The sequence below is a fragment of the Nyctereutes procyonoides genome, unplaced genomic scaffold (assembly GCF_905146905.1).
Source record: "Nyctereutes procyonoides isolate TBG_1078 unplaced genomic scaffold, NYPRO_anot_genome, whole genome shotgun sequence".
NCBI lineage: Eukaryota > Metazoa > Chordata > Mammalia > Carnivora > Canidae > Nyctereutes > Nyctereutes procyonoides.
Window position 1 is genome coordinate 6,737,015 of NW_026575126.1, and position 25,151 is coordinate 6,762,165.

Genomic DNA, 25,151 nt, shown 5'->3' on the forward strand with positions numbered 1-25,151 from the left:
AAGAAAATGAGATTCATGAAGGTTCATGACCTGTATACAACTTTCAGGGCTTCTATGCAGCTCTTCTAACTCAATGCCAGGCTCTTCCCAGGATACCAGCCTATGAAATAAAACACTTCTACTTCAGACCAGGAAGAGGTTCCTTTTTTCTATGTACTCCTTCCATGGTGTCAATACTATTCTCAACAGCGGGAACTCAAAATTTTAGTTGACAATATGTCTATTAGTGACAAATTATGTCTATGTTTTACACTTGTAGCACTTCAAAGTGTTTTTACATGCATTTTCCCAGTTGAAGATCACAATTATCACAGGAGATCACAAAAGAGGTTTGTTCAGCCCACTGAACAGGTAAGGAAACAGACTCATGGACTTTACACGGACATCTAAAGTCCCAATTACTTTATAGAGTCACAACTTCCAGGCCAAGTGTCTTCTGACTAGCCCATGCTGCATATATTTAACTGTTAACTAACAGTTGCAAAGACAATGCCTATAGGGATCAGTAAGGTAAGATACATGACACAAACAGTATAAATATGTATACTGTCCTTGAGTGAAAGGTAGGGACTGTGCAACAGCCCCAGGTTACCTCGTAGGAATGGAAACCTAGAGATGTAAGGATTTTGATTTTTCAAAGGAGTTAAGAATCCATATTTCCAGTTAAAATATCTCTGTTGATGTTGCTTAACACATAAAACAAAGCAAAACACTGCAGGCCTAACAAAACACATCTGCCAGTAAAACTCCAGCCTATGGGTTGTGTCTCTATGTCTGTTTTCACATCTCATAAATTGAGTTTTATCATCAGAAAGCTGGGCTTGAACTGAAACCTTGGATATAGTTCTGATTCTGATGGTATCCACGTGCCCTCAAAACTAGAGGTTATCACGATTTTTAATCCAATTAATCATGATTTCTAAAGAGAAATTTCCAGAGATCAGTGTTTCTTAATGGCTGGCTGTTCTTGGAGCCACCAATGAGAATAACTACAGTAAATAAAATAATTTTTAAGTCACATGTGATTCTGCTGGATGCGAAGAAACTTATACATTTTATTTGATGATGATGATGATGATGATGAAAACAAGGACAAAGTTGGCCTAATTTCTATTTCCCTTAGAGAAATGCTCTGAATGAATCCTTTCAAAAAATAGCCATGATGCTAAAATGGTAACTTTAGTGAGATGTAGTATAATCATTCTTCATAGATCATTCTAGCCACGTCAAGACTCTCTAAAGAGGAATGGAAGAAAGGAACACATGTTCCTCATGTGAAAGTAGCAAGTGAGCTCAACAGGGAAAATGAACTTGTCATGTATATTATACTAAAGGCCAAAATGAAAATAGAATTCATACTACACAAAGCATAATTGTCATTAATTTATATGTTACTGCAATTTCAGTAAAAAGGTTGAAAAATATAACCCTCAGAGTGGGGTTTTTTGCTGGAATATTTTATATCGAATGCCTAACTATAAATTAACTACGTAGTTTAGGGGAAATAAAAAGAGAAAACAAAAGCCCCAATGATTTTAATCATGTTAATACCAAATTATGTCAAAAGAACCTGAATTCACTCCACTTTTGAAAAAACATCTTGTATTTTAAGATTTGACATGTAAAAAAAATCATAATATTCACCTCAGCTGAGGTTTTAAAGGAACCTACAATTCTGTGACTAAAACTAAAAAAAAAAAAAAAAGGTAGAAAAAAGAGAGGATAATAGGAAGAGAGTCGGATAGTCAACAAGTGCATTAAAAAAAAATCTTGAGCACTTACATACTCAAAATCCAGTATGTGAAGAAGTAGGGAAACTGAGTCTGTCTTCCTACCCCTTCCTGCATACCACTGTGGATGCACGCACGAAGCCTTAAACAATATTTCTCTCCTTTATCTCTGGTAACCAGATTGACATAGATTCATATAATAAAATTTCACCTGAGTTTAAATGGAGTTCTCCCTGGAGTGAGAGCTTATAGAATCTTTGTCTCTTCATTCTAATTCTCCCATTGATAACCCTGACCTCAAGAAACCTAGTTTCACTTATGCATATTTGAATTGCACAGAGAGACATGAAATTCAGGGACATCATTTAGGGGGCTTAAGTGTAAATTCTAGGTTTCTTAGGAAAACCTGCACAAAAAGATCCCTTAACATCACTAATTTCAGAGCAAACCTCTCCTGTAGAGACAGCTGCCTTACGAATGACACGATCACTACTAGCAATTTCAATGATATCGAAAATATCATGCTCAATTTGTGCAGAAGAAAATTTTATTTAATTTTGCTAAATTCAGTTACTAACCTCTAGAGCCATGCCCCTCCAGAAAGAAGTTAACAGGAAGTATTTTTGCGCCCACAATGACATGTACGCTTATTATAGTTCAATCCCACAGAAACAAAAGAAACAAAAGCAAGCCTTTGGGAGGGCCAAGAAACCCAAAGCTAGGTCTTTGCTCAAATTAACCTAGAAATTCCTTTGCGGGAAGTGCTCCAGACCTGGCCTAAATAAAGCAGAGCATGGATGGAAGGATAGCCGATATCTCATAGAGATAGTTGGATATGTATGATACACAGCTAAACCATCAAGATTTCATGGAATATATATATATATAAACAACTTAAATAGTTTTGATACTCCAGTTGGCCTACTCAAGGACAAAATCTTCAGTCTGACCTCTTCTAGCTTCTAATTAATCTGTTTACCCCTAAAATGTTCAAAAACTGCAGTAACTCCTTCCATTGTAATTCCTGTTTATTACCTTGTTCTTTTATTCAGTCAACCGATTCCCTCTTATATAAGTGAGCGATTCACACATGAAATAAATGGCATACAAAAATAATTAAATATTTCTGAGATATTTTTGTCAACAAGCCAAGCTGTATTTCCCATCCTTTTCTCTTTTCTGTTTAGTCTAGTCAACAAATATGTGTTGAGTAATTCTACGTGCTAGTTGCTATTCTGGGTGATTGGTTATAATGTAGTAAAACAAAATGGTCCACACATTCATGGTACTCGCAATTTTATAGGAGAGACAAATTAACCTGTAAAGTTCTTACGGAAACAGCACGTCCAAGGTCCCCACTAGAAAATTCAGGATTGGAGCAGTGGTTTCCAAATTCCAAAGTGACTGTGTGTGTCATCAATTAAAACTTTCTTTTTTGCTCACACAACTCCAACTACATTTATTTGGTTTTATTCACATTGTGTCTACTAGTGTATTAACATGTACATTATCAAATGCACAAAAGTTTGAAAGTTTTAAATGGACAACTTTAAACACCTGCAGAGACTATTGCTTTAGAGGAACTTAAAGAAGAGCAATGTGGGTGAAGGTTAGTATGTGATGATTTTAAGCAGGGACAAGAGTAATTGGAATAAGTCTAATTAATTAACTAATTAATTAATTATATAGTTTTGGGGTTGGGTGGGAGTTACATGTTTATACTGACTCAGATGTGCTCTGGAGCCCATCTAAGCTTAGAAACAATGCATTCCATAGCAATGAACACAACTGGCATCCAGATCTTGGTTTCTAAATACCATTGTCCACTAAAAAAGACAATGATCCTTGGAGAAATGACTCCAGGTCTGTAGCACCCAAAGCACTAGGTCAACCTGGAATACATTGATATGTCAGAAAGCAAGGAAATATTCAAAGACTAATGAGACCATACCAAGAGGACAAAGGAGACAACTGGGAGTGGTTGTCTACTGATCAAATGTATGAAAATGTGAACCTCAAAAAGAATAATGATGGCAATAGGTTACGATACATTGAATAAAACAAAATTTATGAATTCACAGTGATATTCAAAAGAGAGAATTTGAGCTATTTCCTTTTTTAAGCATTGAATTAATAAGTATAGAAGAAATGATAGAATTAGAAAATCATCATTTGGCAAGGTCCAATATAATAGCCAAGGATCATCAATAGATGCTAAAGCCTTTGGATAATTGGTTGTTGGGAATACAATATTCAAATGGTCTCAAAATATTATTCCATGTATTAGTTACTAATTGAAAAGGGAAATTAATCTGTATAATGGAAAATTTGTGTAGCCACCACCTTAATCAACTAAATAATCAAATTTATCATCACCAATAGTTGAACAATGTGTCATGTGCCTTGTAATGAAACTCAGTAAGTATGCAATTGTCATCTATGTAGTTTTCTTATCAAAAATATTTAACATAAAACTATGGGGTGCCTGGCTGGGTCAGTCAGAAGAGCATGTGCCTCTTGATCTTGGTGTCATGAATTGGAGCCCCATGTTGGGAAATTAATAAAAACGATAATAAATAAACTTTAAAAAATATATTTAACCTAAAACTAATCATGAGGAAGCAACTCAAATAAATCCAAAATGTGCAATTCTATAAGAAGCTGGACTTTTATTTTTTTTAAAATCAATATCATGAAAATAAAGAACTGTTCTATACACTAAAGATGTATAAACACCAAATGCAATGCATGAAACTTAGCTGGATCCTGGACCAGGGTAGGGAAGATAAATCACTTATAAAAGACATTTTGGAAACAAGAAAAAGTTAAATATGAACTGTATGCTAGATGTTACAGAATTAATAGTATTTTCTTAAATGCATTGGTGGTATTATTGTTGAGAATGTCCTTATTCCTAGGAGATGTATACTAAAATATTGAGTTGAACATACAAAATGACAAAATATCAGCAATTTCACAAAGTTAAACATAACATTAAGATGAATGCCCTGATGTCTGCAACTTGCTTTCAATGGTCAGGCGGTGGGGGGGGGGGGATTAATAGATGATATGTAAATAGGTAGTAGCTAGTGAGCTGAATAAGACAATCAGCACAAAATGTTAAAAATCAATGAATATTGGTGAAAGAACAAAAATATTCATCGTAAAAATCTTTCAACCCTTTTATTCGTTTGAAAATTTTCAAAACACAAAGTTGAAAAATGGGGGAAAAAGTGAAAAACTCAGGCTTTCCCAATTAAAGGTAAGAGTTTATTTAGGGGCACCTGGCTGGCTCAGTTAGTAGAGTATGTGACTCTTGACCTCAGGGTTGTGAGTTCATCAAGCTGCATGTTGGATATAGAGATTACTTAAAATCTTTTTTTAAAAATGGTTTATTTAGGATAAATCCAGTCCCTTATAGAAAACTAACCCTCAAAATTTCAAGGTCCCCCCCCCTCCTTTCTCTTAACATTCTCACCTTTTGAGATGTGGGCACAGAAGTTTATAATATTGTAATATAGCACACTGCATGTGTTGTCTGGTCTCATGTTGTCCTCTCCAGGCATGCATATGTCTGGCTGATGCACACCTTGCCTCACCTGGGCTCTGGGCATTGGATTATATGTTCACTGACCACTGCTAAAGAGATCAAGAGTCTGATCTCTTGGCATGGGCAATGCATGGTGATTGCCCTCAAGAAACTCAACCATCTCCTCCTACAGACCAGGCCGTCTACATTGATTTTCACTGATGCTGCTCATGTTCTGAGACTTCGCAATATCCTCCATCTGGACCTCAACTTGGAGTTGCCTATTGCTTACTCATAGTTACCACTGTGATTCCTTTGAACAGAGACCTCTGCTGAGAGCTCCTCTGCTGTGACTTTCTGGCAAGTATGTTAATGCCTATTTCTAAATTACTCTTTATATCTCCTCAGAATTGCTCAGCAACCTCTAGATCTTTTTCTGCAATATGCACCGGCCATAAGAAACCAGGTACTGTGTTAATATAATGATGTGGGAAACAAAGGAAGAAGACAGATTATTAAATTTCCTCACTACTCACATCCCATTGACAAGTCCTTGAAACAGGCACAGTGACCTTCCTCTACAGACTGAGTTGCCTCGATGTTCATACTTTGCTAAGCCCAAAAGGCAACTTTAGCCCGACCTCCAGGATCCTATAAGTCTACTTTAACATATAAAAATTCCTTTATAAATTTCCTTTATCTCTAAACCCCCTGGCATACGTGTTGGCAATCATCCCCCAAGCATATGGTCCACCGATATACATCTGAAGGGTCTCCTGACTCAGGTTTTATTAGGTGGTAATAAGTGACCTTTCCCCAACAACTGCTAGCCCCCTCACAGTCCTGGAAACCTTGCTTCTAAAGTTCCTTAGAGACTCACACTATCCCTAACCCCCCCCCCAAATTGAAAGTTTATAATGGGTCACTCCTCATGACCCCAACTCAGCTCTTTCTGCCCATAGATCTTGTCCCTGTACTTTGATAAAATCACCTTTTTACACCAAATACAGCTCAAGAATTCTTGGCCATTGGCTTCGAACCCTAGCATCTTTCCTATATCACATAGCATGCTTTTTTTAATTTTGCTTCTGTGGCTACCCCATGTTGGCAAAGGGCTTCTTTCTCTCAGAGGCTTGTAACTTCTCCACCAGTGATGTTCTCCAGTGTCCCCCAAAATTATCAACCTGAGATCCACTGTGAGTAAGGGACACTGTCTCATCTCTTGCTCCCTTGCCTCTCACACAAACCCCTTAACTTTCTCTAGCACTTTCTATTTTTCATATGATGGGACTTCACTTGGATACTTGGATAGTATCCTCCATTTTTTCTCCATAATGGCTTATTGTAACACTCTATGTTCAAATAACTAAACTTTCCTCTTGGTTTATAAAGGGACACTTTTGGAATTCATATGCCTCTTTCATATTTCAAAAGGCCTGGATTTTAAGATAACTGCTTCACAAGGAACTTGAGAAAGTTGGCCTTGAGATTCAAAATTAAGCAAAGATCCCTTTTCTCTAGGTGGATTATCCCTCCTTGGAAGGAAGGAATGTTACCAATTCAGTGTGTAAGGAACCACAGAACAAATGGTTTACAAAGAATTAAATCTTCTTTGGTTTCCTAGGTCAAAAACATTATTGTCATCAGGGTCACCAAAGGACATTAAATTAGGATTTGGGAACCTGGCTGGAGTAGTATGCTACTCTTGGTTGTAAGATCAAGATCAATCCTTTGCCCGAACTCAGGTAGACATTACTTAAAAAAAAAAAAGTACATCGAATTGGGAAATCTGGGTTCTAGTCATAACTTGTCTACTGATATGACTTGTGACTTTGGATAACTAACATGATTAAAAAAATAGTAGTAGCAATTGCTGATCTTCTGTTATGATGGCCAATGATGCTGGGTCTTTGATTTCTTTTATTTTTAGTACTCCTGTCCCAGTCTTCCAGTTACTATTCTAAATCTTCACCATTCCCCTCTAGTCTCTGGTCCCAACCTTTTTATGTGAGAAAACATGAACTCTTATAGTTTAAACTGCTGATGTGCTTTCTGACATATACAGTCACTTTCCTAACTGATACAGTGAGTATAAATACAGTTTGTAGATATGGTGGCAGAAAGTTGGAAAAGTTTCTAATGACTCCTACTTTCTCTTTGAAGTAGGAGATAAAGTCACCTGCTGAGTTTGAGGAAGTAAAGTATAGGGAAGAACATCTGAGAAGAATAGAATGAAATGACATACCTATTGTGGAGAATAGGAGATAGGGATATCTAAGGAAACATTGAAATAATCTTGAGCATTCTTGAGGACAAGATGACTTTTTTTGGGTTTTTTCCTTCCAAACTTGTATTTAAATTATAGTCAGTTAACATATACTGTAATATTGGTTTCAGAAGTAGAATTTAATGGTTCATCACTTACACATAATACCCAGGGCTCATCTAAGCAAGTGTCTCCCTTAATACCGATCACTCATTTAGCCCATCCTCTACCCACTTCCTTCATCAACTCTCAGTTTGTTCCCTATCCTTAAGAGTCTCTTATGGTTTGCCTCCCCCTCTCTCCTTTTTTTCTCTTCTCACACATTTATCTGTTTTGTTTCCTAAATTCCACCTATGAGTGAAATCATTTGGTATTGGTCTTTCTCCAACTGACTTATTTCACTTAGCATAATGCCCTCTAGTTCTATCCACAACATTGCAAATGGCAAGATTTCATTCTTTTTGATGGGTGAGGAATATTCTATTGTATATATTAATATCATCTCCTCTTTATCCATTCATCAGTTGATGGACACTTGGGCTCTTTCCATAGTTTGGCTATTGTTGATAATGCTGCTCTAAACATTGGGATGCATGTGCCCCTTCAAATCTATATTTTTGTATCCTTTGGGTAAATGCATAATAGCACAATTGCTGGATTGTAGGGGAGCTCTATTTTTAACTTCTTGAGGAACCTCCATACTGTTCTCCAGAGTGGCTGCACCAGTGTGCGTTCTCACCAACAGTATCCTTGGCATCCTTGCCAACACCTGTTGTTTCCTGTGTTGTTAATTTTAGCCATTCTGACTGCTGTGAGGTGATATCTCTCTGTAGTTTTGATTTGTATTTCCCTAATGAGTGATGTTGAACATTTTTTCATGTGCCTGTTAGCCATCTGGACATCTTCTCTGAAAATATATCTATCCATCTGCTAAGAAGCAGTTGCTTCTTTTGTACATTACATAGCATGTTGTTTGTGCCTTTATCATTAATATTTATTTTATTTATCTTATATCTTAGTAATTTGTGTGGATGTCTGTCTCTCTATTGACTAGATGGTTGACATTTTTTTCTTAGCCATTATAATGGGACAATAGCTCCTAATTTACTGATAAGTACTCCTTGGCTAGAGCAGTGACGAATGGTACTGAAAGATAGGGTATTTTGGGATTAGCTCCAGGAGCCTCTGAATGTCCAGTTATGAAGAAGAAAGGACATTAGTATATAATATATTTAATGAATACTTTTTAATTAAGAGTCATTAATAATCCAAATATCTTTATTCATTCTATTTTCCTAAGTGAATGCTAAATAAGAATGGTGAGAGTAGGCATTCTTGTCTTACTTCTGATCTTAAGAAAAAACTTGCAGCCTTTTATCGCTGGGTATGATGTTAACTATGGGTTTGTCATACGTGGAATTTATTATGTTAAGGTACATTTCTTCTACACCAAATTTGTTGAGGGTTTTTATCATGAAATGATGTTGTATGTTTGTCAGTCTTTTTCAGCACCTATTGAGAAGATCATATATTATTTTTATCTTCCCTTCTATTAATATGGTGTATTAGATTTATTGACTTGCGTATGTTGAACCATCCTTGCATCCCAGGAATAAATCCCACTTGATCATGGTGTATGAACTTTTTAACATGTTGTTGAATTTGGTTTGATCATATCTTGTTGAGAATTTCATAGAGATATTGGTCTCTAGTTTTCTTTTCTTACAGTAGCTTTAAATGGTTTTGGTAGCAACAGTAATTCTTGCCTCATAGAAACAGTTTGAGAGTGTTTTTCTCCTCTTCAATCTTTGGAAGAGTTTGAGGTTGGCATCAGTTCTTTAAATATTTGGTAGAATTCACCAGTAAAGCCTTCTACTCCTGGGCTTTTCTGCATTGGGAGGTTTTTGATTACTGATTCTATCCCCTCTCTTGCTATTTGTCTATTCAGATTTTCTATTTCTTCATGATTCAGTCTTAGTAGATTGTATGTTTCTAGTAATGTATCCATTTCTTCTAGGTTATCCAATTTGGCATATAATTATTCATAGTAGTCTCTTATGATGCTATATAGTTCTGTGGTATCAGTTACAATATCTCTTCTTTCATTTTTGATTTTGAGTCTTCTTAGTCTAAAGACATATCAATATTATATATCTTTTTTAGAAGATTTTATTTTTAAGTTATCTCTACACTCAACATGGGGCTTAAACTCACAACCCCAACATCAAGAGTTGCATGCTCTATCTGAGCCAGCCAGGTGCCTTTTATGTATCTTTTTTTAGAAAACCAGCTTTTTAAAATTAACAAGGCAGGAAACAACAGATGTTGGAGAGGATGTAGAGAAAGGGGAACCCTCTTGCACTGTTGGTGGGAATGCACACTGGTGCAGCCACTCTGGAAAGTAGTGTGGAGGTTCCTCAAGAAGTTAAAAATAGAACTACTCTATGACCCAGCAATTTCACTACTGGGTATTTACCCCAAAGACTGATGTAGTAAAACGCCAGGACACCTGCACCCCAATGTTCATAGCAGCAATGTCCACAATAGCCAAACTGTGGAAGGAGCCACGATGTCCTTCAACAGATGAATGGGTAAAGAAGATATGGTCTATATATACACTAGGATATTACTCAGCCATCAGAAAAGACAAATATCCACCATTTTGCTTCGATGTGAATGTAACTGGAGGGTATAATGCTAAGTGAAATAAGTCAGTCAGAGAAGGACAATCATATGGTTTCGCTCCTACGGGGAATATAAGAAATAGTGAAAGGGATTATAAGGGAAAGGAGGGGAACTGAGTGGGAAAAATTAGAGAGGGACAAACCATGAGGGACTCCTAACTCTGGGAAACAAACAAAGGGTTGTGGAAGGGGAGGTTGGGGGGGATGGGGGAACTGGGTGATGGGCGCTGAGGAGGGCACTTGATGGGATAAGCGCTCGGTGTCATACTATATGTTGGTAAATTGAGTTTAAATTTAAAAATATATATTAAATATATATGTTATAATATATATTATATATATTGAAACACAACTTTTAATTTCATTGATCTTTTTTATTATTTTACTGGTCTCTATTTCATTTACTTCTACTCTGATCTCTGTTATTTTCTTCCTTCTGCTAACTTTAAGCTTAGTTTGTTCTTCCTTTTATACTTCCTTGAGGTAGAAACTTATATTGTTTATTGGAAATCTTTCTATTTTGCTAATATATGCAGTTATCACTGCAAACTTTCCTTCCAGAACTGACTTTGCATTGTCAGGTTTTAGTGTGTTGTGTTTCCATTTTCATTTGTTTCAAGTTGTTGTGGTTTTTTAAAATTTCCCTTTTAATTTATTCTTGGACCCATTGATGTTCAGGAGTGTGTTGTTTAGTTTTTACATGCTTGTAGATTTTCCAACTCTCCTTTGTTGATTTCTACTTTCATACTTATTGTGGTTTGTAGTTGAAAAAAAGATACTTGGTATGATTTCAATCTTCTTAAATCTGCAAAGACTTATTTTGTGGCCTATCATATGGTCTATCCTGCAAATGTCCTCTGTGTACATAAGAAAACTCAAGTTTCTGCTGCTGTTGGATGAAATGTTCTCTATATGTCTATTAGGTTCATTTGGTCTAATAAGTGGTTGAAGTCAATGTTCCCTTGCTGATTTTCTGTCTGGATGATCTATCCATTGCTGAAAGTAGGATACTGAATTCCCTTCTCATTATTGTATTGTTCATTTCTCCCTTCAGATCTTTTAGTATTAACCTAATATATCCAGGTGCTCTGAAGACAGATTATATATATTTACCACTGTTGTATCTTTTTGATGAATTGACCCCTTAACATTATATAATGATCTTTATCTCTCGTTACTCTTTTTGACCCAAAGTCTATTTTATCTGATATAAATATAGTTACTTTCACTTTATTTTGATTTCCACTTGCCTGAAATATGTGTTTCCAACCCCTCACTTTGAGCCTAAGTCCTCAAATCTGAAGTGACTCTCTTGTTCAATGTATTCGGTTGGTTTTATTCTTTTATCTATCCCACCACTCTGTACCTTTTGGTTGGTGAATTCAATCCATCTACATTTATTTATTTATTATGGGTGATTGATAATTAATAATTACGAATAATTAATAATATAATAATAAAAGACTTCCTAATACCATCTTATCAATTGCCTTCTAGTTATTTTGTATTTTATTTCTCTTTCTTCTCTTCACACCTTTGAGAATTGATCATTTTCTGTGATGGAAAACTCCCCTCTCTTTATGTTTTGTTAATCTTCTATAGGTTTTTGCATTGTGGTTACCGTGAAGCTTACATCATAAAACATCTTATAGATAAAAGAGTTCATTCTAAGCCAATAGCAACTTAACCTTGATTGTATACAAAGGCTCCACCCCTTAGCCCCGTAACTCCTCTCTGTTATGTTTTTTATGTCACAATTTACCTCTTTTTCTATTGTGCATTTGTTAAGTTGTAGTGGCTATAGTTATTTTAATAATCATTTGTTTTACCGTTATACTATAGTTAAATGGTTAACACATCTCATATTACAGAATTAGAGTTTCTAAGTCTGACTATATTTACTTTTAGCAGTGTGTTGTATATTTTTATATGTTTTCATGTTACTAATCAGCATCTTTTCACTTATGTTTGAAGAACTCCTTACAGTATTTCTTACAAAGCAGATCTAGTGGTGATGAACTCTCTCAGTGTTTTATTTGTTTTTTGTTTTTTTTCCTGAAGATGTTTTTATTTTTCCTTCATATCTGAAGGATAACTTTGCAAAATAGAGTATTCTTGGCTGGAATTCTTTTTCTTTTAAAATTTTGAACATATCATACCACTCTTTCCTGTCCTATAGGGTTTCTGCTGAGAAATTCACTGATACCCTAATGGGGGTAGGTTACAATCTCTTTTCTCTTATTGCTTTTAGATTCTCTCTTTGTCTTTGACTTCTGACAGTTTCACTATAATGTATCTTGGAGGTCATTTTACACAGAGGTAATGGAGTGATCTATTAGCTCAGTGAACTTAGATGTCCAAATTTCTCCCCAGGTTTAGACAATTCTCAGCTATTATTTCTTTAAATAGACTTTCTGCCCTATTACCCCCTTTTCCCCTTCTGCAACTCTTGTTATTCTACTACATGTACATTTAAAGGTGTCCAATAGACCATGTAGGCTATCTTCACTCTTTTTCCTTTTTTCTCTTCGTTCTGCTCTGACTATATTATTTCAAAGTTCTTTTCCTATAGATTACTGTTTCTATCATCTGTTTCATCTATTCTTCTGTAGATGCTTTCCATTGCATTTTTCAATTCATTCACTGAATTTTTCAGTTCCAGAATTTCTGTTTGGCTCTTTTGTATGATTTTTGTCTGTTAAATTTCTCATTTTGTTCATAAATTATTTTCCTGATTTCACTGAATTGACTTTCTGTGTTTTCTTGTATCGCATTGAATTTCCTCAAAACAGCTATTTTGAAGTCTTGTTATCAGCTAAATTGAAACATATCATGCTTTAGATTTAGATACTGTAGGATTATTGTTATCTTTTGGTGATGATGTGTTTCCCTGATTCCCCATGTTCCTTGGACTTTTGCGTTGTTATTTTAGCATTTGAACAGCAGACACCTCTTCAAATCTTTACCAATTATTTTCTAGTGGCAGATTTTTTTGTTGGTCCACCTTATATCTGGTAATATCTCCAGCCCTGTATGGATACATCTGTTCCACAGTTCTTGCTCCCTCTTGTGGCATAATTCTTTTTTTTTTAAGATTTTATTTATTTATTCATGACGGACACGACGAGCGAGAGAGAGAGAGAGAGAGAGAGAGAGAGAGAGCAGAGACATAGGCAGAAGGAGAAGCAGGCTCCATGCAGGGAGCCCGATGTGGGACCTGATCTGGGGACTCCAGGATTACACTCTGGGCCAAAGGCAGACACACTCAACCACTGAGCCACCCAGGCGTCCTGTTGTGGCATAATTCTTAAGATTATGTTTTACCTGGTTCTTAAGACACCAGGCTAACTACTGGAAACCTCTGTTTTCCAGAAGGTGGAGCTATAGCTCAAATTTGTGGTTTTTCCCTGGCCGATGGACCTTCCTTATTATTTTCTGAGGGGAACTATTTTCTGTTTACAGGAATTTGCTCCCATGCTCCACTCAAGAGGAGGCACAAGTTTCTGGCTATGGGTTTAGCACTCAGGGCACTGGGGATGCCTGTGAGACAGTAGAGGTATCCTCAGGTAAGGTTCTCCCAGTGGCTCATGCATAGGCTTCCTGCTGGAGCCCTGAATGCCATCAGCAGAAACTGCATTCCTTTAATGCCCTCTTGATACTCTTATCTGTCTCTTTCCTGATCTCCCTCCCCCAGTCATGGAGGCCCTGTCCCAACACTCTGGTGCTGCAGGAGAGAAATGGGCTTCTCCAGCAGCGTCTTGCACAGCTGAAGTAGCTGAACATACATTCATTGCTCTCCTTTTCCCCTCACAGGGTAGATCACCCTTGCTGGCTAGTTCAGCCCCATACTGTGCTGCCTTGGGGGAGGACTGACACTGGCAAAGTTCTTCTTACCTCTTCCAATCCATCCAATTATGTATTCTTTTTTGTTTGAATGGAATGTTAGAATCTTTCCTTGGGAAGGTTGAACTTCTATCAGTGTCTCTTGTCCATGGGTATCTCCCAAGTCAGCATTCTCCTGGTTTTCCTCTACCCCATGTGTGTGTGTGGGGGGGGGGGCACACTGGCTATGACCAGTTCACAAGGTCCTGCTGATTCCACAGACCATACCAAGTTCTGTCTCCTTATTACCTGATGCGCAGGTACTCCTCCTGGGTACCTTGGTACATGGTGGTGCTAGACCCCACAACTCTCACAGAGGTACTCTCATTCATGGATGAATGCTAAATTGGTTATTTAAATGGGGGAGGGAGAGGGCAGAAAGGAGAGATATCTTATGATGCTGACATAATTCCCCTGCTTCTGAGTGTTCACTATGAACTGGAAGGGAACTTATAGTCCATCTAACTAAATTTCCTCAGCTTAAACATAAGGCATCTGAGGCCCAGCAAATTGAAATGGTTTGGTGTAGGTTTTACAACAGAATATGGCAAAACAAAACAAAACAAACAAAACAAATCTAGAAGCTAATCTTTTGGATTGGGAACTTCCTAACCCAAAGCTTCCCAATTTTAACACAAAATTTTTACACATTTAAGTATGTGATAGATGAACCAATGGCACCTTAGAAACATATGAGGAAAAAGGCCCTGATTACCAAATTCAAAATCGTAAAATATGAAAGAGGTTCCTCTTTATCTCAGATCCTCATTACTTTACATCTAATTTTATAAAACCTAACTTGTTTCATTGCTTTCATAGTTCCCTCTCTGCAAATTCATATCTCTCTCAGACCTCAGGCCAGCTCCCAAACCTAAAATGAATGTTTCATTTCATTAGTCATCTTTTAAAAAATCCTGATGGGTCTCCATTGATTATAGAATAGAATACTGATTACAAGATGAAAGACAGGTCTAGATTCAAATCATGACTCTTCCCTGCCACTTTCTTTGATAATCTGTGTCAAGCAAATCAAACATTATGACCTTTAATTTCTACTACTGATAAATGGGAATAAGAAAGCTAAGGCTTTAGGGTTCCTCGCTGGTTCAGTTGGAGGAGCATGTGACTCTTGATCTCAGGGTCATGAGTTCAAGCTCCACGTTGGATACAAATATTACTCCAAAAATTTTTAAAGTTTTAAAAAGAGAGTTCAAGGTCTAGATATTAGATTTCAACAAAATCTGAAAATCACCCTTCCACGTAACTTAATCATATGAAGAGCAATTGGGGAAAAAAATTAAAGTAGCAAAAGCATATCAATAGCAATCAAACAAGGAGAAAGCTTGTGTCATGACCTTAAAAAATTGGTGGCTATCAAGCAAGGAAAGACACAGGAGCTTCCAAGAATTCACCGATGTTCACAGCAGTATGGCAAGGCTCTTATCCTCCAAAGGAGCACTATGTAGGGAAGATGTGCAAACACAATCTTGAAAAATCTAAAGTATCCTCCAAAAACCTGGTATCACAACATGGGAAAGAGAGATTCAGTGAGATATGGGTAGCTCTTTAAAGAGAAAGAATTCTACATGGGGAAAAAAGTCCCATCCCAGCTACCTTTGTGTCCTCAGAAAAGGGAACTATTGGGACCTTCTATTTTAGGATCTTCCAGCTGTGAGAAAAATGGACAGGATAGCAGAACAATCATAAACATCCAGAGTTAATTATCTCCAACAATAAATAATGATTTAGCAGAAAGGAAGAAAAAAAGAGAGAATAATTAGGACAAGAGTCTCTGAGGAAAAGAAAGTGGAGAAGAAGCATGCATGGGGGAAATAACCTACACACGTGCTATTGATATAGGGGCAAAACTCTCCATTTATTATTTATCTTTTCCCCAGGAGGAAAGAGCTGGGGTCGGGAGGAAGAGAAATTGCTGTTGGGGAGAAACAGGTGAATGTGGAAAGGAAAATGGTGACATTGAAATAGAGAACCCAGTACACAAAAGTTTATATTACTTGCTCTAAAGAAAGCAAAGAATGCAGGACTTTATGATCATTAGAGTATATAATCCAAGGCTCAATGATATTTCTTAGTGTGATGAAGGCAAACCTCAACAGATGGACTGAGTTTAGCGCAACACATTTAATAAAATCCAGGCAAGCAGAGCCACAGGTCATCCAACCAAAGCTGTATAAAGCCACAGTTGAGTTCTTGCTTCTCCCTGAGCTTAAGGCAATAGAAAAGCAAGTGGGATTCACCCACACTAAAGCAGAGTAAATGGAAGGCATAAATAATGTTACTTATATGCAATATTAAAAAAGAAAGATAAAAAGCGCACAACTTTGCAACACGTATCAGCAAAAATAAATGTGAAGAAGGAGAATACAGATAAAGAAACCATTGTAAACGTTAGCAGAGCTCCTCCCACAGACACAAAATCCTGCAAGGGTTTCATGATATGGATGTTAAAGAAAAGATAAAAGCAGTTTTTAAAAAAAAATGAGATGAAAAGCACTATTAAAGAGAAAGAGGGGGAAAATGCAAAGCTAAGAAAACAAAGAACCATACAGAACTATTAAAGAACTAAAAAAAATTAGCACAGAAACAGCACTATCAAATATAATTTCAGACACCCAACCCATTCAAATTTAAAGCCTTCTATCCCCTAACCTGCGTGGGATAGTGGGTCAAAATTAACTTCTTTTCTCTTTCGCATCACATCTCTCCTATTTGCCAGTCACTGTTTCTGATATCCAGGGTACAGGAGGTAGGTTTTGAGCAAATGCGGCAGTTTTTCCAGCAGTTTTAGTTGTCATCCACCCCCCGGGGACCTCTAGGTGACCGTGTACAGGTGTGAACTTTATAAGGCGTCTTTGCGGCTCCTTCATGAATATCCTGTGGTTGCCTGGTCTGCCTCTTTTCTGCCTGGCTCCTGGATTTCTGGGGCCTACCCTCTGTCCATGTCCCTCGGTCAGCACGCCTGGTTAGAATCACTTCCACAGGGTCCTTAGCAAGTCTCAAAAACATGGACCTTTATCCTACCAGGAGGAAGTACAGCCCAGTCCCAAAGCACCTGCGTGTTTTGCCACAAGACAGGGTAATTCCAGCCACAGCATCTCATCTCTAGAATATTCACTAGTAAGACCTTCGAGTCCCGAGGGACAAGCATAAAGCTTTCCAAATGGCTCCCTAGAAAAGCCTCCCCTTGACTTGAGAGGAGGGGGCATCTACCATCGTCTGCCTTTTATAACAACAACAACAATAATAATGACCATCATTGGGCTATTTGTCAGGTTCAAGTTCAAGGACAGTTGAAAAGATGACTTGACCTCTAGACAACGTGCTTTTACTTCTATTTGTTCCCAAAGCAGCAAATAAACTGCCATTGGTGGAAATAAAATAAGAAGAGGTCAGTGGATTCAGCTCCTCGTGTTTCATGTACGTTCCGCAGAAGCCCAGGTGAAGTTCAGGGGAACTGGCAGCTGCCAATTTTCCAGGTCAGAGAAGGATTTGGACTCAACGGTCTTTCACACCAGCTACGTCAATACTCAGAATTAACTTAGAACAGCAACAGAGGGCTGTAACTCTGCTAGGCAAGGAGCCATATTCCCCAGGCTCTGAAATTCTTTGTGCCCACACTGGGGCAATCTCCTCGACCCTGAGCAAGCTGTGTGCAGTACCTAGAAGTTTCCATCTGTGTCTAGTTATGGGCTCACTACCATAGAGCAACACATCTCCTCCTTCCACATCAGAGAGGTGATGAAATGCCAGTACCCTGTCACCTCCTCTCTAAAGAAATCTCTTTCTCTCCAACTTCAGCTTCATATGTAGGTTGGAGATGAGTGAACAGCCAACGTGGGCACAACCACTTTAGGACCACGGACTTAGGAAGTTCTACATGATTAGTTTGGTACTTCTCTCTAGAATGAGAGGCACATAGCATTTTGTTGTGAGTGTTTGGGGACTCCAATAGAGAATCCGGCTAATTGCCTACCATATGCTGACTTATATCATGATTTCCAGGGCACTTGTGACTTCCTTCAGGCAAAAACTGCACCACCCATCTTTATTTTTTCCTCAGTGCCTGAGATGGCACCCGCTCGCTCAGGACAGTTCATCAATGCTTGGGAAATCGAATTTAATTGTAAGAAAAGCTAACTTTCCCTTCTCTTTCTGCCTATACACATACTATCCCTTCTCACCCGCCTTTAGTACTAGAACAAGGCTACCTTCCCATGAAATAGTCCCACTCCATTTCAGCCCCATTCATTTCTCCTTGTCTGTGAACTCCTCCACAGCTTTGTTTTTTTTTAAAACATTTTATGTATTTATTCATGAGAGACACACAGAGAGAGAGAGAGGCACAGACAAGGCAGGGGGAGAAGCAGGCTCCATGCAGGGAGCCCCATGTGGGACTCGATCCCAGGTCTCCAGGATCACGCCCTGGGCTGAAGGCAGGTGCTAAACCACTGAGCCACCCGGGCTGCCCCAGCTTTGTTAATATGCTGTGTTATACCACTATTTAAATTTACCTTTATCCTGCCACTTCAGTTAGACCTCGAGCTCTTTAAGACTATGGGCCATCCACTTGTTATGAGCACCAGGTGCTGTATGGAAACCTAAAAAAAAAAAAAAAAAAGGAAGTGTTGAATCTGTGTTGTGTACCAGAAACTAATATAACACTGTATGTTAATTATGCTGGAATTAAAATAAAAACTTAATAAAAATTTAATTGAGATTCCAAATTTAAGAAAAAAAAAAGACTATGGGCCATCTTGTACGTACTTCTTTAGAGAAGTTCTTAGCGTTCGATAACTATTGATAAGAACACTGTGTTAAATCAGATACAAATCACCTCTCCTACACATATTTGAGAAGGAATAACTCCATTTGCTTTTGCTTATGTTTTACTATCGCACTGAACTAATGAGATTTTGACGAGCATCATCATAGCGTGTTAGAGGAAGAGGTCTTTAGAGATCATCAATTCTGCACAGTTTACTTCATGTTAATGTAGCGTTGCAAATGCTGCTTCCCTTCACCCTCTGCCGACCATTCTAGTAACTGCACCCTCTTGAATCTCATTTCAGCATGAACACCATTTCTCCAAGTTTCTAAAATTGGCTAAAGCCAGTTTTTAGGTGTGCTGTGTATAATACGACCTGTTCACACTCCACGAAGACTGAAATTCCATTACCCATAGATAATAGTCTTTTAGGTACTTGGGCTCTGGAGCCAGAACACCTGTGCCCCAGGGCCATTTCTCCCACTTCGTAGCTTGGACATCTCTGCCACACAGCTCCCTAATCTGAAAAATGAGAATAATAAGAATAATGACCTTATAAGGTTGTTGTGAGCCTAAATGAATTAATGCCTACGAAATACTTAGACTAGAACCTAGGAAATAGCAAGTCCTCATTGTCCGTAGTTTGGTGGTGGTGGTGGTAGTTGCGCTTCATAACTTTCATACCAATGACAAGATTTTTCATTTGGTTCCTTCTAGTAGACTAAGCTCCTAAAAAGACTGCTCTATTTATCTTTAAATCCGTAGCATACAGAGTGCATACAGAGTGCCTGGCACATAATAATCACTCTGCAAATATTTGCTAAGTGCAATTTATAAATAATACGAGCATTAAGAATACAAGCTCTGGATGCAGACTACTTCAGTTCAAATCTGGCTCTGCCACTGACTGGCTAATTCAATTTAGCCTTCACTTTCCGGTACCATTATCATCTACTTTAAATGATGGTGATTACAACGGCGACTTCGTAAGATTGTTGAAAGAATTAAATTATTTCATACCTGAAAAACATTTACAATAACATCTGGTGCTTACAACCCTAAGATCAGCAGTTGCATGCTCCACTGACTGAGCCCGCCAGGCACCCTGTGACATTCTGGGTTTTTTTGTTTGTTTGTTTGTTTGTTTGTGGGTTTTTTCTGTTTTTTTTTTTTTTTTTTTTTTTTTTTTACATTCTGTTTTTTAATGAGAGCACAAGTCCCTCCTTGGGCTGCAGTCAGGATATTAAAGGCCATTCAGTTTTGAAGGACCACCTTTCAAGTTTGTGTAGTCTTACCATTTAGGGTGATCATATGCTGAGTTTGATTAAAGGCAGCCGCTATGTTTGGCCAAAGCCTCCATTCTTAATTCTACATCAATAGATGCTGCTTCTGGGACATAGCTGGCTAAGGGATAAAACCACCAAGAAGCCCTCCTAGTCTTAACAGTACCTCAACCATGAGAACTGCTGGCAAGTGGCAGGCAGTTCATCCTGGGAGATAAGGATGCCCCCAAGCACAACACCCCCATGGGGCAGGATATGTTTCAACCCAATTTGAAAAAGTATCCATAAATACTAATAAATACTCTATATTTCTAGCAGCTTTAGGCATTTGAGTAAAGTCCAGTTACCAATCTTCAAAGGGATATGGGCCCTGATGTTGAGTCCCATGCAATTTGAGAAATTGCTCCTTTTTAAGATTGTTCCCAGAACAAGGGTGACATCTTGGAAACTCTCAGTGAGGATTTTTTCTTTCAAGGCAAACTTAATTATTTAAATATGACTGTAATTATATTATTTTAATTTTAATTATCTTAAATATGGCTGGAATGTCATATTTAAAAGAAACATGCACAGACTCAGATACGACCAGACACCTTTAAGGAGTTAAGGTTGACTTTATGAAGCCAAAAGAGTTCCTTGGAAATATTGGCCTAATATCTTGCTTACGGAGCGCCCTGCAGCCTTACCAGGTGAATAAAGAATGTCACTGCCTGGCAGGTGCAGGAAACCTCAGAATATTTTGGGGACCTCGAGAAGAGGAATTCACCCAAATCTAGAGACATTGCAGGCAAATCTGATAGCAAATACCTGGCTTGGCTTCTGGTGTTGTGAAGCTATCAAAAGTTCAATCTAGAGATCCCTTATGTAAAGTTCCAACAAAGCAAGTTTTAAATAGCTTATTTGGTCAATTGCTATTCTTGTTGAGCTTATATAAATAATTAGGCCAAATTTGTTAAAACTGAACTTGTTTTACAAACAAATTAGTCTTGATTTGGCTATCTTTGGAAAAGAGGGCAATTTTTGAGAGAAAAATTATGTTTCAATAACATAACTTCACAAATGTAAAATTCTACTTCTTATTGTCTTTAAATGTTTATTATTTCTCTAAGCTAGACAACTTGAGGTAAAACTTCAGAGAAATTACCACAATAGCTCATGTATAGACAGTCTTTGTGCTTGCTACATTGTGGGGATATTAACAGGACCCCATGGGCACATGATTATTTGAATAACAATAATAGGACGGTCTTGGATATAATAACTGCAGTGCAGAGAACTCACCCTTTTTTTCTCCCAATGTGGTTCTTCACACCTTTATTTACAGATTTTTATTTAAATCCCAATTTGTTAACAATACTAGTTTCAAGTATAGAATTTAATGATCCATCACTCACTACAATACCCAGTGCTTGTCACAAGTGGTCTCCTTAATCCCCACCACCTACATACATCCCTCCACCCACCTCTCCTTTGATAATCCTCAGTTTCTTCTGTATAATTACGAGTCTGCTTCCCGATTTGCCTCTTCTCCCACCCCATGTTCATCGGTTTTATTTCTTAAATTCCACATATAATTGAAATCATATGGTACTTGTTCTCAGACTTCCTTATTTTGCTTAGTGTAATACTCTCTATCCACATCCTTCCAAACAGCAAGATTTCATTCTTTTTGGTGGCTGAGTAATATTCGTGTGTGTGTGTGTGTGTATACACATACCAACTCTTTTTTATCATCAGGTGATGGATTTTTTGGCTCTTTCTATAATCTGGCTATTGTTGATAATGCTGATATAAACATTATAAGGGTGCTTGTGTTGCTTCAAATCAGTATTTTTGTATCTTTTGGGTAAATATGTAATAGTGCAATTGCTGGATTGTAGGCAGTTCTATTTTTAACTTTTTGAGGAGCCTCTATACTGTTCTCCAGAGTTGCTGCACCCATTTGCATTCCCACGAACAGTGCAAGAGGGTTCCCTTTTCTCTGCATCCTCGCCAATACCTGTTGTTTCCTGTGTTGTCAATTTTAGCCATTCTGACTGGTATGAGGTGGGATCTCATTGTGGTTTTGATTTGCATTTCCCTGATAATTAGTGATATTGAGCATCTTTTCATGCACCTGTTAGCCATTCATGTGTCTTTTTTGGAAAAATATCTATTTATGTCTTCTGTCCATTTCTTAACTGGATTATTTGTTTTTTTGGGTATGGAGTTTGAGAAGTTCTTTATGGATCTTGGATACTAATTCTTTATCAGATATGTCACTTGTAAATATCTTCTCCCATTACAAAGGTTGCCTTTTAGTTTTGTTAATTGTTTTCTTTGCTGTGCAGAAGCTTTTTATATTGATGAAGAGCCAGTGGTTTATTTTTGCTATTGTTTCTCTTGCCCCAGGAGGTGTATCTAGTAAGAAGATGCAACAGCTGATGTCAAAGAGGTTGCTGCCTGTGTTCTCTAGGATTTTGATGCTTTCCTAGCTCACATTTAGGTATTTCATTTTGAATTTATCTTCATGTATGGTCTAAGAAAGTGGTCCAGTTTCATTCTTTTCACGTTGCTGTCCAGTTTTCCCAACACCACCTGTTGAAGAGACTTTTTTTCCATTGGATATTCTTTCCTGCTTTGTCAAAGATTAGTTGACCCTATAGTTGTAGGTTTATTTCTGAGTTTTCCATTCTATTCCATTGATCTATGTTTCTGTTTTTGTGCCAGTACCATACTGTGTTGATCACTACAACTTTGTAATATAACTTGAAGTCCAGAATTGTGATGCATCCAGCTTTGCTTTTCTTTTTCAAGCTTGCTTTGGCTATTTGGAGTCATTTGTGGTTCCATACAAATTTTAGGATTGTTCTAATTCTGTGAAATATGCTGATGGTATTGTACCAGAGATTGTATTAAATATGTAGGGATTGCATTAAATGTGTAGATTGCTTTGGGCAGTATAGACATTTTAACAATAATTGTTCTTCCAATCCATGAGCATGGAATATTTTTCCATTTCTTTGTGTCCTCTTCAGTTTCTTTCATCAGCGTTTCATAGTTTTGTGAGTACAGATCTTTCACCTCTTTTGTTAGATTTATTCCTATCTTGTGGGTTTTGGTGCAATTGTAAATGGGATTGATTCCTTGATTTCTCTTTTTGCTGCTTCATTATTGTTGTATAGAAATGCAACAGACTTCTGTATGTTGATTTTCTATCCTGTGACTTTACTGAATTTGTGTATCAGTTCTAGCAATTTTTTCGGTGGAATCTTTGGGTTTTCTATATAGAGTCTCATGTCATTTACAAATGGTAAAGTTTTGACTTCTTCCTTGCTGATTTGGATGCCTTTTATTTATTTTTGTATTCTGATTGCTGGAGCTAGGACTTCTAGGATGATGTTAAATAGTAATGGTGAGAGGAAACATCTCTGCTTTGTTCTTGACTTTTGAGGAAGTTACCAGTTTTTGCCCATTGAGGATGATATTAGCTGTGGGTTTTTCATATATGATCTTTGTTATGTTGAGGTATGTTCCATCTATCCCTACTTTTATGAGAGTTTTTATCATGAATAGATAGAACCCATGCTTTATTAAAGCTGAATGTTGTGTGTGTGTGTGTGTGTGTGTATATATATATATATATATATGATAATTCAGCTAATGTATCCAATGTTGTAGCAGACATGCACACCCAAATTAGTCCTATCCATAATTGGATTTTTCCTGATCAGTGGAAATGGATGATCTTAGTGGAAAATGCTTCTTACTAGGAAAAATAGTAATTATGCTAGGCCTTCCTTTTTGCTGCAAGGGCTATTGTGTTGTTGCATGTTCTGCATTAATATGTCGAACAAATTATGAAGGGTCCTCATGCACACCTCTGAGTCAGATAGAACTAGGAACCCTTCATTTAATCAGGTACCTGGGGATTTTTATAATTCCCAAGAGGCAAAGTCTACATTCCTTTCTTTCAGCTTAAAGAAGCCACAGATGAGACCTTTGACCTTAACAGTGCTTAAGAATAAGGAAGACAAAAATCCCATAGCAAGGAGATGAAACAGGGAAATATGGGGAACTTTATGAAGGACTGCTTCTTTTTGCTCTTTTCCTGCCTCTATTGCTGTGAGGACCTACACCCAGGCTTACACTTGCCTTATAGTATGTCCTCTTTGTAAAGGTCAAGGAATTATTTCTTCAGAGTCTTCCAGTACAAAAGAATAACATCGAAGACGTGACCAAGCGAGATTATCATGTATGTTTTTCAGACCACTGATTCAGCAAGACCCCTAACTCCAGAGCATAGGTGACCTATGGAGACCTATAGAAGATATCTAAATACTTATCTTTGTGTTAACCAGTTCCTGGATGTCTGAGAAGACATGTATACCAGACCACAATCCTCAATAAAAACTCCAAACCCCAAGCAAGGCTCACTTTTCTTTCCTTTCTGAGTCTTCCAGACATTTTGTTTATATCTGCATCCTCTCTGTATCTTCAATAAACTCTGCTTTCACTCTCACCCAACTCTTATTTGATATCTATCCTACACAAAGCCAAGGACTCTCGCGCAGCGTCCTGCAGAACCCTTTCTGAGTCCTTGGACCCAGACAGCCTGCTATCATTAACTACCATTCATTAGAGATATGATCTTGAACATGTTCTGTAACCTCTAAGCCCTAAACCATGATCTAGAATTCAGGTAATATTACCTCCTTTCCTAAATCTATTGTAAGGATTAAATGGAGTACATATAATGATTAACACTATGCCTCAAGTGCAGTAATCATTTAACAAATGGCCAGCTTTGTTTTGTTGATGTGATTCTTGTTTATATGACTAATACTTTACCACCAAGGAATTTAAACTCTAGATGAGAAATTAAGAAATATATAAAAAACTATAATGCAAAGTAACAGTCACAGAAATTAAAAGTTAACAAATGTTTTGATAATTTATGAGTAGAAGAGATCCATGTAGGTTGCAATTATATTTCCTAAAAAAGGATAACA

At 37.4% G+C, this 25,151-nt stretch overlaps 1 protein-coding gene across 2 annotated transcripts in view; it reads right to left on the reverse strand.

Annotated features, from left to right (window-relative positions):
* SLC44A5 (solute carrier family 44 member 5) overlaps window positions 1–25,151 on the reverse strand; it is a 379,443-nt gene that overhangs the window by 341,707 nt on the left and 12,585 nt on the right. For both annotated transcript variants that reach the window (XM_055339206.1, XM_055339207.1), the window contains exon 2: window positions 18,624–18,710. The gene's annotated coding sequence lies outside the window, so the exon portion shown is untranslated. The remainder of the gene's footprint in view (window positions 1–18,623; window positions 18,711–25,151) is intronic.